Genomic DNA, 13,954 nt, shown 5'->3' on the forward strand with positions numbered 1-13,954 from the left:
TTAAATGACAAGCACAGTCATAGATGAAAATTAGACGCCATCCACACCGACCCTAAGCAAATAGAAAATTCTGGTACACAGCCGAACACCCCTAACCAGTGCAAAATTACCCCAAGATTTCCCCAATTTGAACCTCAACCTATAAACCCCAGTCTACAAGAAAGTCCATTTTTACCTATTTCTGTCTGGTGAGAGTTGCAGCCCACCAACACTGTGATGTTTTTCTGGTCATGAGGAGGTCTGCCAACCTGTGAGGAATCGTCGCTCTGCTGCTTTCTTCAGTCTGAAATCACAATGAAAAGCAATATTAGACATTATGTGTCTAGATGAAAGAAGACAGTAATTAAGAAATAGAATTTAGAAACAGACATAACATGTTATTCCCAAAATCACATGTTAGCTATCCACTATCCTTGGAATAGGGGATAAGTTGCTAATCACTGGGGTTCCGACTACTGGGACCACCAGTAAGCTCAAGATCGGGGTCTTAGAAAAAGAATCTGAAGAGGGCCCTCTTGAATAAAGTACAGTTGTGCATGCTAGTCCTCTGATCCATTAATTGTCAATGGGACTGCCGGAAATGGCTGACTACAGTGCACAGCTTTGCATAGCAGTCCCAAAAACAATGAATGGAGCGGAGATTGAGCATGCGCAGCGGCGCTCCACTAAAGGTGGGGCTCAGCAGAGCATATATGGTGGTTCATATAAGACATATGAGCATGCACAGCGGCGCTCCACTAAAGACGGGGCTCTGCAGAGCATATATGGCGGGTCATATAAGACATATGAGCATGCGCAGCGGCGCTCCACTAAAGACGGGGCTCTGCAGAGCATATACGGCGGTCATATAAGACATATGAGCATGCGCAGCGGCGCTCCACTAAAGACGGGGCTCTGCAGAGCATATACGGCGGTTCATATAAGACATATGAGCATGCGCAGCGGCGCTCCACTAAAGACGGGGCTCTGCAGAGCATATATGGCGGGTCATATAAGACATATGAGCATGCGCAGCGGCGCTCCACTAAAGACAGGGCTCTGCAGAGCATATACGGCGGATCATATAAGACATATGAGCATGTGCAGAGGCGCTCCACTAAAGACGGGGCTCTGCAGAGCATATATGGCCTGTCATATAAGACATATGAGCATGCGCAGCGGCGCTCCACTAAAGATGGGGCTCTACAGAGCATATATGGTGGATCATATAAGACATATGAGCATGCGCAGCGGCGCTCCACTAAAGACGGGGCTCTGCAGAGCATATATGGTGGATCATATAAGACATATGAGCATGCGCAGCGGCGCTCCACTAAAGATGGGGCTCTGCAGAGCATATATGGCCTGTCATATAAGACATATGAAATGTAGCTACGAGTTATTATCAGATCACTCATGCAGTGTAATATTACAAGTGAAATTGCCATTTAACCCATTTTTTTAACATGTTCATCAACTGCAATGGTAATAATCAAAAAAATGTTTGCATGTAGTGCTGGAAGATGATATAATACATTTCCACCTCAGACTGCAGCTAATATTACAATATCGCCTTTCCTTGATTTGTACGTTGGTAAAATAAATAAATACATTTTTTACTCACATTCGTTTGGAGAACGAAATCATATCAATCAAACCATTGCAGCATTTCTATAAAGTAAGGCATAATCAGACACCTTAGGTAGTATAACCTATGAAAGGTGGAGGGTGGATCGTAAAACACAACAGCAAACACCCAGTCCACATTCTTTGTAGATGACAAGCTAGAAAGCTGTAAGGAAGTGACAGACGGGTGAGGAAAATGGCAGCAAGGCCTTCAAGAAGGTAAAATGGCCCATACATGCTATTCCACATGCCCTGCTGAGCAAAGCCTAACCAAAGAACACAAAAAAGCAGAGTCATCACAGGTCCAGTTCTCCAATCTCTAGCCATCCCTACGGTCAGATACTGTGTCGGGATACCCAACAAAGAAAACTCCAATTAGAAAACAGACGGAGTAAGTGTCCCGGCAGGATTTAATGTTAGAGGTGGCGTCCATTAATGGACAGTAAGTGCTGTCACGCAATGTCACATTGTATAGCAATGCACAGCTCCATAAGGGCAACTAAACGCAAATGGTTTTGTGAGACTTGATCACGGCTGCAAAACAGTCGTGTGGCATTTATACTTAGCAGGAGACAAGTGGTTGCCATGCCCCAGTCTTGCCCACTTTATTGGAGGTGGGCGAAAATGGCGGAAGAACACCAAATTTCGCAAAATTTTAGCACAGCCTTGAGTTGCGCCAATATTATGCAAAATTTCTAATTTTTTTGCACCAGAATACAGGAGTAAAAGCTTGGATGAATCGGGTTCTATGTGCATTCGTTGGGTATTATCTCCAGGGTGGACTATCCAGAGGCAAGTGGACATCCCAATACAGTAACAGCAAAGTAGAGCAGAATCAACAAGTCTCATCTACACGTTGTGGATATTTCCGGCATGAAAAAAAAAATAGACTCGTGATACGGTATATAAAATATGCAGCAGGACAATTCTTTTGGAAATTCCATAATAAAATATATGTGTCAGAACCAAACGTAGATCTGTAGAATCGTTTCCTGATCTGTATTAGATTTGCTGCAAACAAATCTGGCAAGTGGCCTGTAGACCAAGCCAAGCAAAAATAACATTGAAGGCTCGTCACTTCTCATGCATAAGCCTAGCTAAACAATGGACGGACATCTATTGTCCAGTTTGACAAAGTATTATAACATTTATAAAACAAAATGCACATTAAATTAGTCATTTTTTTTTCTATTAGACTATCAAGAATATAATGCACGTCGTATCTGGTAAGGATTGCCTTAGACGTCTTCCACACCTTTCAGTTTGGATAAGTTTTTGTTCCTCATTGACAGATCTCCTGACACTAAACTCCAATCAGAGGACACAGACTGGATCATTTCAAAGCAACACTTTGCCATTTCCTTTACTCAAATTTCACCAGAAAATAGCAAAAACCCCATCAGGATTAACCTCTCACCCCCAGGTTCACAAGACGAGGTGCGTTGTTTAATATCACCCGACCTTTCCTTACATTGTAACATAAACCTAATAAATTAGATACTCCCAAAATGACAGGTTCAGGCACAGATACATGGAGGGCGAGCGCTGCCCTGAGGTGATATGTTATACTCTACCAGCATATCCCAAACAATGGGCACATACGGCTCAGCCCCCGAGACCGCAGCAATGCAGGACACAATGAATAGTCCATTCTGCCGAGACTCGGCGGCTTCCTGAAGTCGTTCATTAATTGTAATATTACACCACAATAACCAATGGGTATTCTCATCTGTCGTCTATTTCCACCAATGATTAGTAAATCTAGAACCATAAAAAGGTGTCAGTATAGTCATATGTTCTTCAGAAAGAGGTCGAAGAAAGGAAAGTTCTCTACGATGCTGATCTGGACTTACAACACAAATACATGCAATGATCAATCGTTTCCTCCAGGTCTATCAATGATATCATTTTCTCGTACAGGTCCAAGCCTGCACTGTTTACTGGATACATGCAGCTTTGGCACGTGTAAGTAAGGCACCCTGTCTAATCTAAAATCACAGGGTGTAGTAACATACCTCCGCTCACCACGGCAGAGAGCAGCGTTTCCTCATCACAAAGGTTATTGTGAGGCAATCTGCATCAATAACCAGTCTGGATACAGAGACTCATCCCAATGACCATTGTGCCGATACTGCACCTAGGGAGCTAACAGGTTAATATGACCCAGGACCAAGTGTACCCCATCTATAGAACACCCAAATAAGACAGATAAAGTCAAAAATAAGCGTCAGACATTTCTGAAAGATTGCAGAATGTCCTTAGTAACATTTGCCTGAATGCAAAAGATTCTCAGTAGTAAAACGATAGATTAAAAACTGCAGGAAATCAAACTGGTTTGTGAACTTCCTTCCCTTTGTCAGAGACTGTGAAGGACTAATGGCAGCTATTAGCATGGAATTACAGGACTAGGCTTTAATCTATCATACCTGTAAGACTGACTTGAGTAAATAGGACATTATTTTTCAATATTTTGCTAGCACTTTTTAGATATCAAGATTTTACATATTGATAGTTATACAGGCGGCCAGAGCTGACCACCACGGTGCTCCAGGCGGCCAGCGCAGACCACCACGACGCTCCACGCGGCCAGCGCAGACCACCACGGCACTCCAGGCGGCCAGCGCAGACTACCACGGTGCTCCAGGCGGCCAGCGCAGACCACCACGGTGCTCCAGGCGGCCAGCGCAGACCACCACGGTGCTCCAGGCGGCCAGCGCAGACCACCACGGTGCTCCAGGCGGCCAGCGCAGACCACCACGGCGCTCCACACCAACATCCACGGCTCTCCTGCGCCAACAACCACGGTGCTGCAGGCAGCCAGCACCATGTATCTTTAGTGTCTTGGATCCATAAAATATTATTTTTAGTTCAGTACATTCAGCTTTGTGGATTAAAGGGTTTTTCCAGTTTTTTTTCCCCTCAGCCTATGATGAATGCAAAGTTATATATAAAAAAATAAATAAATTATGTCACATACATATAACTTGATGTGCTGTCTTATTTACGGTATGTATAAGAAAATACCAATATTTAATTATTATCCAGACAAATGATTTGGGTTCTGCTTCCATATGGCTGCTACAGGATGAGTAATGTGGGACAGGCTATAAACCTTCTGATTACACAAATTATTACGTTTCCATGAATATTACCCAATTAAGATTCCTTTTTCCCCAGTCTTGTTTTTAAGACACTTTATTTAACATGTGTTCAATTATTTTGGAGCCATTTGGTAGGTTTTGTGCAAAAATAAAGTATTAATGTTTTCTGCCATATACCTAAATATGCAGTCTTGTCTATAAGTATGGGGAACTTTCTTTTTGGTCCTCCATGTTACAGTTACCACTGGCATAGTCATCGCGAAACACTTGTGCGCCGTGTAACACTGGGTGATGTGTAACCAGCAGAGTGAATTTATTCAATTGAATTCTCTTTGATTTTACAAAAATCTGCAAACTCCAGAATATGGATTTGCTTGAAATTCGCTGTTTCTCATATATACAGTCATGGCCAAAAGTATTGACACCCCTGCAGTTCTGTCAGATAATACTCAGTTTCTTCCTGAAAATGATTGCAAACACAAATTCTTTGGTATTATCTTCATTTAATTTGTCTTAAATGAAAAAACACAAAAGAGAATGAAGCAAAAAGCAAAACATTGATCATTTCACACAAAACTCCAAAAATGGGCCAGACAAAAGTATTGGCACCCTCAGCCTAATACTTGGTTGCACAACCTTGAGCCAAAATAACTGCGACCAACCGCTTCCGGTAACCATCAATGAGTTTCTTACAATGCTCTGCTCGAATTTTAGACCATTCTTCTTTGGCAAACTGCTCCAGGTCCCTGATATTTGAAGGGTGCCTTCTCCAAACTGCCATTTGTAGATCTCTCCACAGGTGTTCTATGGGATTCAGGTCTGGACTCATTGCTGGCCACCTTAGAAGTCTCCAGTGCTTTCTCTCAAACCATTTTCTAGTGCTTTTTGAAGTGTGTTTTGGGTCATTGTCCAGCTGGAAGACCCATGACCTCTGAGGGAGACCCAGCTTTCTCACACTGGGCCCAACATTATGCTGCAAAATTTGTTGGTAGTCTTCAGACTTCATAATGCCATGCACACGGTCAAGCAGTCCAGTGCCAGAGGCAGCAAAGCAACCCCAAAACATCAGGGAACCTCCGCCATGTTTGACTGTAGGGACCGTGTTCTTTTCTTTGAATGCCTCTTTTTTCTCCTGTAAACTCTATGTTGATGCCTTTGCCCAAAAAGCTCTACTTTTGTCTCATCTGACCAGAGAACATTCTTCCAAAACGTTTTAGGCTTTTTCAGGTAAGTTTTGTCAAACTCCAGCCTGGCTTTTTTATGTCTCGGGGTAAGAAGTGTGGTCTTCCTGGGTCTCCTACCATACAGTCTCTTTTCATGCAGATGCCGACGGATAGTACGGGTTGACACTGTTGTACCCTTGGACTGCAGGGCAGCTTGAACTTGTTTGGATGTTAGTCGAGGTTCTTTAGCCAACATCCGCACAATCTTGCGTTGAAATCTCTTGTCAATTTTTCTTTTCTGTCCACATCTAGGGAGGTTAGCCACGGTGCCATGGGCTTTAAACTTCTTGATGACACTGCACACGGTAGACACAGGAACATTCAGGTCTTTGGAGATGGACTTGTAGCCTTGAGATTGCTCATGCTTCCTCACAATTTGGTTTCTCAAGTCCTCAGACAGTTCTTTGGTCTTCTTTCTTTTCTCCATGCTCAATGTGATACACACAAGGACACAGGGCAGAGGTTAAGTCAACTTTAATCCATGTCAACTGGCTGCAAGTGTGATTTAGTTATTGCCAACACCTGTTAGGTGCCACAGGTAAGTTACAGGTGCTGTTAATTACACAAATTAGGGAAGTATCACATGATTTTTCAAATAGTGGCAACACTTTTGTCCACCCCCTCTTTTTATGTTTGGTGTGGAATTATATCCAATTTGTCTTTAGAACAATTCTTTTTGTGTTTTTTCATTTAAGACAAATTAAATGAAGATAATAATACCAAAGAATTTGTGTTTGCAGGAAGAAACTGAGTATTATCTTACAGAATTGCACGGGTGTGAATACATTTGGCCATGACTGTATAATATATATATATATATATATATATATATATATATATATATATATATATATATATATATATATATATATATATATATATATATATATTTTATTTTTTTTTAAGAAAAGTAAAAAAAATTGAAAAAAATTATTAATTATTATTATAATACTCACCTCACCATCTGGTTCAGCACGTCTTTTCTCCCCTTCCCCCTTTAACAACTTAGATTTAGAATTCTCTGGGGTTTGGAGAGACCACAGAACAGAATACAGAACATTCAATTCACAGACAATTTCGCTGAAAGTTGAATTTCCCTGAAAAAAAAAAATCTGAGGAATTTGAGTCTTGACGGATTTGATCATCTTTAGTAACTGCTGGAAAAATAAGAAGCGATGATCCATTCTGGCCACATAAAGATGAGAATAGGAACCTGAGTGAGATATGAAAGGTGCCAGCTAGAGGACTGGCTCCATCGTTCCTCGTTGTAGCTTGATGTAGACGTAAGATCTCTGTATAGCGGTGAGTTTGATTATCAAACTTGCGCAGTTTACGGATGTTTGAAAAGAAAGGAGTGCTTTTCTTCATTGCAGTGTCGGACTCTCTGTCATTCAGCTCCTGTGATTGTACAAGCAGGAGCACAGCTTTCACTTACTACCACGTGACCGAATACGAACCCTGATCCCAGTGATTTATCACTCACTTTGAAGCTTGCTTCAGTTTTGATAAAATATCCATTTTCTCCGCTGCAGATCTAGCAGTTCTCTGAATGCTGAGCTCTTTATAACCCCACCCACACCACTGACTGGCAGCTTTCTGTGTACACTGTGCATAGGCAGAAAGCTGCCAATCAGTGATGAGTAGTTATACAGAGCTCATGAATATGGAAAAATATTTAGAACTGAGAGTCCTCAGCGGTTGATACGTTTTAATGGCTAACTGAAAAGATGGTAACAAATTGCAAGCTTTCGAGACTACACAGGTCTCTTCATCAGGCACGGACTAAAGCAAATTCTGAAGAATCACATATTTATACACAACGCAGCACAGAACTGTCATTATGGGAGAGTGATAAGTGATAAACAGTTGTGTCCATAAATATTGGAAAGTTCCTAGATTAGGAGTGAATGTTTTGTTATCCTCTGGTTGGGGTCTGGTTCTGTTATGATGACCCCACATGGTCTGAAGTGCAAATTACTTAATTGATGTAAAAAGACATAAATCCATGCGACACATTCATTCCTGCACTAAGTGTGTCAAAGGTCGTCATAAGTTTATACTCCCAGATTCTCCAGTCTCTCTGAGATTTAAAGCTACCTTTCAATACAAGTAATTTCAAGTCCATGGTGTTATGATCAGGCATACAAAAATGTTTGCCCACAAGTAGATCCATTCTTTTTTCTTTTATTGTATGGCGGTGAGAATTTATCCTTGTTCTCAGTTTTTGCCCTGTCTCCCCAACATACAGACCCCCAGTTGGACATTTAGTATAAATAATTAAGTACACCAAATTAGATGTGATGCAGCTGAAGGTACCTGGGACCTTGTAGTCCTGATGTGAATTGGGGATCTTTATCTTGTCCGTGGTCATTATAAATGGACAGGTTTTACATTTTTTTCTGGTTGCAAGGAAAGGTTCCTGCAGCTGTTGGAGAGGACAGGAGAGGACATACTTAGTGCAGGAATGAATGTGTCGCATGGATTTATGTCTTTTTACATCAATTAAGGAGTTTGCACTTCAGACTATGTGGGGTCATCATAACAGAATCAGACCCCAATCAGAGGATAACAAAACATTCACTCCTAATTTAGGAACTTTCCAATATTTATGGACACAACTGTTTATCACTCTCCCATAATGACAGTTCTGTGCTGTGTTGTGGATAAATATGTGATTCTTCAGAATTTGCTTTAGGGCTCATTTCCACTGGCGAGGAAAACGGACGAGTGCAATCCGATAAAAAAATCGGATTGCACTCGGACCAATGTTATTCAATAGGTGTCTTTTCATTTGCGATTTTTTTCTCAGCCGAAATCGGACTGAGAAAAAAATCGCAGCAAGCTGCGTATTGCTGCGATTCTCGGACGAGACTCGCCAATGCAAGTCAATGGGTGCGAGAAAAAAATCGCACAGCACTCGCACCATGCGAGTACTGTCCGATTTTTACGCACCGGTGTCCTTTGAAAAGCCGGTAATTCAGCGCGGTGTACAGTAAAATCACACTGACAGGTTAGAATAGAGTAGATATATACACATAGAATAGGTATATATACATATATATATATATATGTCAGTGAGACACCTATATATGTATATTTATATTTAATGCAGCGCAAGATAGCATTAAAGCCGCTAATTCAATTACCGGCTTTTTCTTTCTCCTTCCCATACCCGACAGGATATGAGACATGGTTTACATACAGTAAACCATCTCATATCCCCCTTTTTTTTTTGCATATTCCACACTACTAATGTTAGTAGTGTGTATGTGCAAAATTTCGGCGCTGTAGCTATTAAATTTAAGGGTTAAATCGCGGAAAAAATTGGCGTGGGCTCCCGCGCAATTTTCTCCGCCAGAGTAGTAAAGCCAGTGACTGAGGACAGATATTAATAGCCAGGAGAGGGTCCATGGTTATTGGCCCCCCCGTGGCTAAAAACATCTGCCCCCAGCCACCCCAGAAAAGGCACATCTGGAAGATGCGCCTGTTCTGGCACTTGGCCACTCTCTTCCCACTCCCGTGTAGCGGTGGGATATGGGGTAATGAAGGGTTAATGCCACCTTGCTATTGTAAGGTGACATTAAGCCAGATTAATAATGGAGAGGCATCAATTATGACACCTATCCATTATTAATCCAATTGTATGAAAGGGTTAAAAAAACCACACATGATTAAAAAGTATTTTAATGAAAGAAACAAACAGGTTGTTTTAATAATTTATTGCTCTCTCAATCCATCAGCAACACCCTTGCTTGGCAAAATAATAAACACACAATATACATACCCTCCGATAAACTGTCACGTCCCACGAGGTAATCCATCTGAGGGGGTTAACTAATATTACAAGCAGGAGCTGCGATAAACCACTCGCTCGTGTCTGTAATCCCCGGGTGCTGAAAGGAAAGCAGAGTGATCTATATTTACATTCAGTGCGGTGATGCGCCCCTGCTGGATGTTCTCATGAACTGCAGCCTGGGAACTTTTTCCCACGCTCCAGGTCATATGAGGACATCCACCAGGGGGCGCATCACCGCGACTGAAGGTAACTATAGGTCATTGACCTACATTTCCTTCATTCCCCGGGGCTTACAAGCACAGCTGCATTATAGCAGGGCTCCTGCTTGTAAAATATTTTAACCCCTTCAGATGGATTTACATCGTGGGACGTGACAGTTCATCAGAGAGGGTATGTATATTGTTGGTTTATTATTTTTCCAAGCGAGGGTCATCACATGGATTGAGAGAGCAATAAAATATTAAATCAACCTGTGTGCTTATTTCATTAAAATACTTTTTAATCATGTGTGTGTGTTTTTTTAACCATTTCATACAATTGGATTAATAATGGATAGGTGTCATAATTGACGCCTCTCCATTATTAATCTGGCTTAATGTCACCTTACAATAGCAAGGTGACATTAACCCTTCATTACCCCATATCCCACCGCTACACAGGAGTGGGAAGAGAGAGGCCAAGTGCCAGAATAGGCGCATCTTCCAGATGTGCCTTTTCTGGGGTGGCTGGGGGCAGATGTTTTTAGCCACGGGGGGCCAATAACCATGGACCCTCTCCTGGCTATTAATATCTGCCCTCAGTCACTGGCTTTACTACTCTGGCGGAGAAAATTGCGTGGGAGCACACGCCATTTTTTTCCGCGATTTAACCCTTAAATGTAATAGCTACAGCGCCGAAATTTTGCACATACACACTACTAAAATTAGTAGTATGGAATATGCAAAAAAAAAGGGGGATATGAGATGGTTTACTGTATGTAAACCATGTCTCATATCCTGTCGGGTATGGGAAGGAGAAAGAAAAAGCCGGTAATTGAATTAGCGGCTTTAATGCTATCTTGCGCTGCATTAAATATAAATATACATATATAGGTGTCTCACTGACATATATATATGTATATATACCTATTCTATGTGTATATATCTACTCTATTCTAACCTGTCAGTGTGATTTTACTGTACACAGCACTGATTTGCCGGCTTTTCAAAGGACACCGGTGCGTACAAATCGGACAGTAATACGGATGTCATACGGATGTAAAACGGATGGTGCGATTAAAAATCGCATTGCACTCGCATGACACTCGCATGACAATCGCATACGCTACATCCCTTTTTTCGGTCCAGATTACGGACCGATTTGTCTCTCGGCAGTGGAAATGTACCCTTAGTCCGTGCCTGATGAAGAGACCTGTGTAGTCTCGAAAGTTTGCAATTTGTTACCATCTTTTCAGTTAGCCATTAAAAGGTATCAACCACTGAGGACACTCAATTCTAAATATTTTTCTATCTACTGGCAAACACGGTACCAAGATATTTTTCTTTCCTGTATCATGAATATGGAGAATTACATGCCAGCAGGTTAACTAGTCCCCTAGTGATAATCTCCTGCTGATAAAACAGGGATTTTATCAGAATTATACAGCAGCCTAGTAAGAGACACATTGCTGGAATCAGGGTCTCAGTCCCTACATCATGCTACTCCCATATTAGGTGGACAAAATCCTTGCGACAGATTCCCAACCAGCACCTAAATAGCATATGCCTCTGCAGTATTATGGAGTTACATTCCCCATGCAAAACTACAATTTTGCTGTTTTTCTTTATGTGCTAGACTGCTGTGAATGAGCACTATGGTGAAGTAGTACAAAATGCAAATTAAACAGGTAACGAGAGTAACTCGTGTGGTTCAGTAAACATATTCCAGCGCTGTCCGCATTCTTCTGCAATGTAGGGTGTGGTGAGAAGCAGGTGTATGGATCCACGCCAGCACTGACTATCCATACCACACAGACTGAGTCACCATGTAGAATCAGGAACAACCCATACACACAGGGTAAAAGAAAATTACCGTAAGTAATCATTAAACATTTTCCCAGAGCTAGAAATGAGAATTGTAAATGCTGGAAAATGGGAGATACTATATATATCAAAACTGCTGCAGATGAGAAGCAGTTGCTCATTACAACCCATCAGATTCCAGCTTCCATGTTACTCTGTCCATCAGTCTGTAATTGTTGGTGATAACTACAGAGGTTTATCCCACTGCTGCAACCCCCAGATTGGGGACTTGTATCCCCCTGTGGTCCCCTGGTTGAATGGAGCAGCAGCAGGTTGCACATCTAGGGCTTTGTAGATACCTAAAGATTGTGAAGAACATAGGCCACCCTTATACGTGTCATACACTAGCATGGAGAAGCAGGGCTCGTAAACTACCTGCCTGTCCATTTTGTTTTTACACGCCTCTATTTTATGGCCAGGAGGAAGGCAATATTCTAGCAACTGATGGGGTTCCAGGATCCAGTGCCGATCTGATAGGTGATAACTTGTACTGTAAAACCCCACAAGGCAGATTTATTTTAGACGTAAACATAGTTTGAATCTGGAGTTTTATTTAACATCAAATTAAATTACTATGAATTTTTATATAAATATTTTTTTTTTGGGGGGGGGGCTTTGTTTATTTTATAGATTCACTGCAATAAAAAATAAACAAATGTCAACTGCTGTGATCTGTGAATTCTGAAGTGGCGGTATATATTTTAGTGATCTTGAGTAGTGATGAGCGGACATGCTGGGATAAGATGTTATCTGAGCATGCTCGGGTGTTAATCGAGTCACTTCAGCGTGCTCAAATAATATGTTCGAGTCCCCACGGTTGCATCTCTCTCGGCTGTTTGACAGCCGCAACACAACAAACAGACAATCCCTACATGTGTTGCTGCTGTGGAACAGCCGTGAGACGGGGACTCAAACACATTTTTCGAGCGTGCCAAAGACACCCAGTTAGCATTCAAGCATGCTCAGATAACACCTTATCCAATCTGCTATATGAGGAAGTTTTCTATGGCCGGGGCTACACAGTGACATTTGTCGCACGACAGCAATTCTCCAAAATATGCGCAATGAAATATATATATATATACTGTATATATATAACTCTACGATTTGCTGTCACATGATAATTTTGAGCTCCGATTTTGCTGCAACAAAACAGTCATGGTGCAAGTGACATGGGACTTGCACTGAAGTCTATGGTAAAGGAGTCTGGCAACAAAAAAATCCAACTCATTTGGAAACATTTCCGATCTTGTGTAGCAGGAAGTCGCAGTTTGCAGTGCAACATTGTAGAAGTCATTTGCAATGAGACACGGTAATGTCAATGCTGCTGTGTAGACCGAACCTAATGGCCACTTGATGTTTTCTTTTAAAGAAAATAAATCCAATCTTTACCTGTTGGAGACAAGTCGCATATTTGACCGCCAGCCATATCTATTCTCCAATTACAATGTCATACGGTCTCAGGCCTAAAAAGTTCAATCCTAAAATCTGTTTTGTCTTTTAGATATAAATATATAGAATGGCGGATGAGGATTGCATTTCCTCCTGAAATTAGCCAGGCAGCCAGCCCCCTTTGTGATCACCACTGAGGACATGCCGGCACAGACCCAGCACAGACCAGCAGTGGAGCTGCTTTGACCAAAGAACAATAGAGAACCCAGAACATTAGTGAAGTTAGGGAACCACAACTATATTCGGACGTTCTACATATTTATAGAAGAAACAAATGTGTTTATTTATATGTAAACTAGACAAACCCCGTTCGGTTTCATGTTCATGGACGAGTGTCTACATTACAACTAGGTATAGGAACCCTGTGAGCTTGGAAATAGTAAGCACTCTAGCACAGAAGCGGCACTCATATATACATAGCTTTGCGGGAAAAGAATTCCTATAACTTGTACAGCATTTACAGTAATTAACTTTCAGAGCTAAGGGGACAACAGGGTTGCCCTAATTAGTGACTGACAGCCATCTCTGTATACACAATGAAGGCTTTCAGTCAGTCGATCATTACAACCAACCGTCTGCCTCCAAACAACAGAATAAAGCATTTAAATGACTTTAATACAAGGTATTCTGATCTAGTTCCACAAACCCGCTCAACCTCTCCAGCTCCATAAAATGCTGCTGTCGGATTACATTGCCTGGTTAATGTGCCAGTTCTCC

The 13,954-nt window shown here is 41.6% G+C and overlaps 1 protein-coding gene across 1 annotated transcript in view; it reads right to left on the minus strand.

Annotated features, from left to right (window-relative positions):
• Positions 1–13,954, minus strand: part of AMOT (angiomotin) — a 69,065-nt gene that overhangs the window by 40,766 nt on the left and 14,345 nt on the right. Inside the window, exon 2 of the mRNA XM_077285168.1 lies at positions 176–283. The gene's annotated coding sequence lies outside the window, so the exon portion shown is untranslated. The remainder of the gene's footprint in view (positions 1–175; positions 284–13,954) is intronic.

This window comes from Ranitomeya variabilis, chromosome 2, assembly GCF_051348905.1.
Source record: "Ranitomeya variabilis isolate aRanVar5 chromosome 2, aRanVar5.hap1, whole genome shotgun sequence".
NCBI lineage: Eukaryota > Metazoa > Chordata > Amphibia > Anura > Dendrobatidae > Ranitomeya > Ranitomeya variabilis.